Source organism: Falco punctatus, assembly GCF_963210335.1.
Source record: "Falco punctatus genome assembly, chromosome: 3".
Classification (NCBI taxonomy): domain Eukaryota; kingdom Metazoa; phylum Chordata; class Aves; order Falconiformes; family Falconidae; genus Falco; species Falco punctatus.
Window position 1 is genome coordinate 22,002,877 of NC_137582.1, and position 6,146 is coordinate 22,009,022.

The following is a 6,146-nucleotide window of genomic DNA, read 5'->3' on the forward strand; positions in this document are numbered from 1 at the left end:
CAGATTCATGTCATTGTTTCTGGGGAGGATGTAATGTCATAGTGTCACTATACCATAGCGGGGTTGGGGAGGAGAACAAGCTAGAGTCGAGCTGCTCTGAGGGCATGACAGGGCCTGACAGCATCTCTGAGTAATGGCTGGTGATTACAGCTGAAAGGCAAAGGCAGCCTTGCCCAAATGGTAAATGCATGAAAAGAGAGGAGCTCCTTCAAAGACAGATTTGCCCTATTTGCAGTTCTTCTCCATTAAGGACTTCAGATGTGATCCAAAACTCATTCAGGATTTAGAGTGAAAGTCTCTTTCAGTGGGGTCTGAACTTTTTTCAGTACTCCAACAGCCTGGCAATATATTACTGGTTTTATTCTGCTTCCCAAAAAAGGACCAAATTTTGGAATAATTTTGAGATATTATGTAAGAAAGGCTGATACTGAAGCGTGATAGGTGCCCCAGGGTTACCAGGTCTGCGTTTCACACAAAGCCCATGGCAGTCTTTAAATAATCCCTGATACTCAGGACTGGGGTTCCACATCATCCACAACTTTTCCAGGAAGTCCTGCTCGCTCCCGTCACACAGGTTATTGACCCAATGGTGACTCAAGAACAGAGAGTGCCACCTACAACGTTGCCACCACCACTTCCTCCAGCAACCTTGGAGGTTTCCTCAGAGATCCCAAATTGGAGTGCTGACCAAATCAGTTCAGCTTGGCATTTCTGTTCCGATGAGCTCACAGCCCAGGGTGGTATGGCTCCCAGCCATCGTTTCCATTAAGCTGTAATTTTCTTTCTCTGTAGGATTTGTCTCATCTCCATGGATGAGATACTGTTCGCTCCCATACAAAATAATGTTTTAAAATAATACAAAATGGTAAAATCTGTTTATAATGTTAGAGTACAATTTTCTAGAGCTTAATTTTAAAAGCACCATGCCTAAAATAACTTCACCCTGCTATTCATTCTTCCAGTGAATTCAGATGAAGACCCTATGCATTTTCAATCTCTTTAATTTCCTGAGATTAATAAAAAATAATAACTGTGGTAAAGAAAAAAGAAGAAAAAAGAAATGCTTTCAGAAGCAGGGAGAAAGAGTTCTGGAGACATCAATTTTATGCTTAAACTTTAACCATTTTGAAAAAGGTGCTACATTCAAAAGCTAGTAAATATACATTGTGTAAGACTACATATGTGTATATATACACTGTATATCTAGGAATGTATATGTAAAGACTATATACATACACAGAGATACATATATATTCACACAGAGGAAAAGTTTATATATCTACAGAGAGAGTTTAAAAATCTAGTATTTTCACCTGATTTAAGAACATCTTTTGAGGATACCAAGATTTAATCCAAATTTATGTTCTTGTTATAAAACTACTCCTGACTAATGCAGTCTGTCTTTAATCAGAGTTAAAATCAGTGTTTAATATTGCACTTTTGTCCCCATATACTGAAGCGAGCTTGTAATTGTAGGAGCTGATGACCTCAAATTTTCCTTTGTGGTTCTGCTGTTTGTATAGCCTACTTACAGAGTTAATGCCTTCCTCTTATAACAGCAGCTCCACATGTAAGCAGCTCATATAAGTGCATGCTGACATTGTTATCAGGTCTTTAGATGCGATTATAAGGTTTAAATTTGTGCCAAGAATCTAGGGACTTCTTGTTCTAACAGCAGTGTCCTTGATTATTTCTGATTTAAGTTTTTACTACTGCCATATCTTGACATAGGTCAGAACTCTGTTGTCCCAGGTACAGCCAGGCTGAGAATACAAAAGACAATACATCTGCTGGTAGCAGGTCCTGACCCTCATCAAAGAAGATTTATAAATGTACAAAGTTAAAAAAAAAAAGTATAGGAATACATTCTGATGCAGAAGAAAATGGACAGAATGAATAAGCAGTGTGCTTCATTATGTACAAAGCGAAGCGCTTTCAATATTACACTATTAATAGAATAAATGGCCTAGTTATCTTACAACCTTATTTATTATAAATCAAACAACATTGTATTTATAAAATTGTGTTGACGGTGGGGATATAAAATCAACAAAACAGCAGAATGTTGGTGTAAATATTCAGTTTATGTGTCCACACTGGAAGAAGTTTAACAGTGATGGGCAATTATGCTGGACAGCTGGGACAGCTGAAACCTGATTGAGGTAGAGTTTGTACTGCCACCAACTTCCTTTGATTTCCCTGAAGAGTCTGACTAATCCTTGTTTGCAGAACAACAACAGTATCGGTGGGTCATTTCTGTAAATGAAAGTGTCTCCTGCACATCCAAAGGAATAAAAGTGTCTTTCACACGTTGTGGTTACAATGTCAGTGAAAGTGTCTGATTCAATTCCAAAAGCTACTATGGAATTGACAGCTTAATGGTGAGATTGAGATGGTGACAGTTCTGTCACCTACTTCCAAACAGCTGCATCAGTGCTGATAGAATGTCAGTGCAGTTGGCCAGAGAAGAAATGCGAACATTTAAAAGAACAGAGAAAAAAAAAAAAAAAAAGAACAAAACCTTCTGTTACAACACTGTGTAAAGATGATGGCTGAAATCTGCCACAGAAAAACTTCAGGTTAACACTTTGTTTTGGAAAGGCAATACAGCTGCTGTGGCCCTACTTCTGAGTGGAATCATTTCTTTTATGATTTGTAGTACAAAAAGCAAAGCCCCAGCATAAAGTTAGCTCTCTTTTCACTATGGCATACTTGTAAGAAAATAAGACAATAAAAGAGGGTAAAAATGGACTAGGAAGGCTTTCTAAATTATCATTTCAAGGAAAGGAACTAGGTATTTTCTTACCACTTATTTTGTAAAGAAAAAGACTTGCAAACCAAAATGAGAATATTTTCTTTTCCTTTTAATGAAAGTAGAGTATTTTCCTCCCTGACAGAATCTGATAAAACAGGAAACAGATTTCAGAATATGAAAGGATAAGATGTGGAAGCCTTTCACAAAGGTAAGGTGATTTTTCAAATGTTCCCTAATGGTGACATTCACATTGCATACTTCAGACACCCAACTGTAAATACACATTACAATCCTCATCTTCCTACAGAGTCAGCCTAATGTTGGGAGCAGGATCTTATTAGATGTTCATAGCCATCCACTGGTGGGGTCCAGACTGGATGATCTCCAGAGATCCCTTTTAGCCTGGATAATTTTGTGATCGATTATAAACAGTCACGAATTCAGTCAGTTTATGTTTCTCCTTTGTGAGTATAGCATATACAGCAGGGAGCAACTGGGAGACAAAGGCCAACAAATACTGAAGCACATTGATAGATGGAAATGGTGGCGCCTATCAAGAGCTGTCTAGTACACAGGCCTTTGAGGTCAGAGCTGGATGCAAGTACAAAACACCCCATTACATACATGGATTTTAACTGGAGCACAAAGATGGAACATCTATTTACATTTCCATAATAATTCACTGCAATAAATCCCTGGTAATTATACATTAACCTCTACAATTAAGCATAATATGCTAGACTGCTGATGCACTGACATCGCTATCATACTCATCAACACAACTCTTTGGCTAACTTCTATATTATCTATAAATCAAGATGGGAATATTCACAGGCATTGGATAATGGCTGTCTGCAAGGTTTATTGGCTAGAGTAGCCCCTGGCACATTTTGGCTTGGGCCAGCCACATGCTTTCGACCAGGTCCCTGTCACAGCGGAGGAGTTATCAGAGAGGAGACCATTCTCAGTTCTGAGGGGAAGGGATATGAATGGGTCTGTGTGGTACCCATTCCCTTGGAAACAATTTTCCAGCAGGAAGCACCAAGAGCCATGGGATACATCCTGAGCCACTTGCCACACTCTTTCGGTGTGTGGGCACATTGTGGGGCAGCAGGTTTGCACACAAAACTATGTGCCAGTGTCCTCAGACCAAAGAATGGCCTTGGCTGCTTTTAATTTACTAGCATTGTCATTGCTGCCATTTACTCTTTCTCCCTGTCTGATGAGGGTGGCAGGAGCAGCTTTAACTGATCTTTCAGTACCTGCAATCTGCTGTATTTGACTAGTAAGCTTTAAAGACAGAAGCACTTTCAGATTCATCTTATATATAGACAACAACTTTAGGAAGGGGGGTGGGGGGGTGGGGGGTGTGTGTGTGTGATATTATTTAGCTCAGTTGTAGACCAAGACATACAATATGTACATAATAGATGTCTGCACTTTATCAAATATATCATATTCCTATTTTCTGTTTTCTTTCATTCTACATATTGTGGGCAAATCTTCAGTTTCTAGTAATACAAATAAAGAGACAACAACAATGAACGTTCCCATGCTTCCAGTTAACAGAACGTGACCATCCATTCCAAGCTGTTATAATTACCAACACTTGTGAGACAACTCAGCTTTTCTTGCACAGCAAAGGGCAAAGATTTTTTTTTTTTAATCCAAAATGTTTCAGTGCTGTTGCAGAAACCTCTTTTCTCAAAAAGGGCTTGTTTCAACACATTTTTAGTGTGCTTTACTTAGAACTTAATAGGTTTTATTTCAACTTGCGTTCTAGGAAGATTTTTGTTTGACAGTAGAAAATTGCTATCTGTGTCTATGATCCACGTTTAAATGAGTACTCTTTCTAGCTCTTTCATGGAAGCCACTTTACAAACAAATCCTGAACTACCTTAATTAGTAAAAAGGAAATCTAGGTGCGACATTTTAACAAATCCATAATTATTTTCTTGGAAGAGGCACTAGATCATTCTCTGACATCACCTAAAAATTTAAAGCCGTAGACTGTTGGGATGTTTTTCATTATGACATTGTACAACACCCTCTTCTCTGTGTGCTAGGCAAGCTAGTATATTGAAAAGCTTTTCATGGCAAATACACAACTGTTCTACATAACTTGTTTCAGATTAAGCAGAACAAAAAATGATAGAGATTAACTTACCTACACAGGCCACCAAGTTTGCACCTAAGCCAGCTTTCTCCATTTCCTGAAGAGAGACTTGCTGCTGGGGAAAAGACATGGAATAACACAGGACAACTGTCTGAATTACGGGTACATGTAAGAGGGCAGACATTTGGCAGCAGAGCAACACCAACACAAAAAAGATAGGAATTTTGGATTGGAGCATGAGGGCTGGAAAAAGTATTAATGGAGCAAGAGTGAAATGTGTGATTATATTAAAAAAAAAAAAATGAACAAAATATAACAGCGTTCAAACATGTACTTAGTAAAGGTTAATCATAACGAGTGCATAAGAGTATTTAATGCGCAAGGATAACAAAGGTCCAGACATTTGGCAGCAGAGCAACACCAACACAAAAAAGATAGGAATTTTGGATTGGAGCATGAGGGCTGGAAAAAGTATTAATGGAGCAAGAGTGAAATGTGTGATTATATTAAAAAAAAAAAATGAACAAAATATAACAGCGTTCAAACATGTACTTAGTAAAGGTTAATCATAACGAGTGCATAAGAGTATTTAATGCGCAAGGATAACAAAAGTCCAGAGATTCTGGGAGATGTTGGATCTCACTGCTATTATACAAGTTATTGTCTAATTGCTGGGAACATGCCATGGAAAAGACAGTGCCTTTTCTCATTCTCTATCAACTGCCTGAGGCCATAATTTCAGGAACACTTTAAGCTGGAGATGTTGCCAAAAGAAGCAGTCCCGCTCCTATCTGCCCTGTGCTGCTCTCTTCCTTCTACTGGCACAAGTATTTGTGTTTCCATGAGATGTACCAGGTCACGAAACTAATTGTCTCCCAGTTGACCCCAAAGAGGTGACTTTTAACGCCCATTGATTCCCCCATCCAGTTCCCAGCACAGTGACAAAAACACCTGTGTCAGCGGTAAGTATATGGTGGCAAAATGAGCAGTCAGTGATATGGAAAAAGGCAGTATGGGGTTTTTCTTGGCAGCTGATGTCAGTCTAAAGTGTTCAGAAACCTATAGTCTGGGGGCCTGTATTAGTCCTGGTTTAGAGCAGATTCTCAGCTGTGCGTCAACACTGAGTTTTGTTGCTTAAGGTCTATATGCAGGGTGGGGATGAGAGGCAAAACCTCAGCTGCAGCACCCTGAAGACCTTCATTTCCCAGTGCTGGTAGCCACCAGACAGATGCCCCTTTGTCTCTCAGTGGCACAACTACCTCCAGTCTGCTTTTC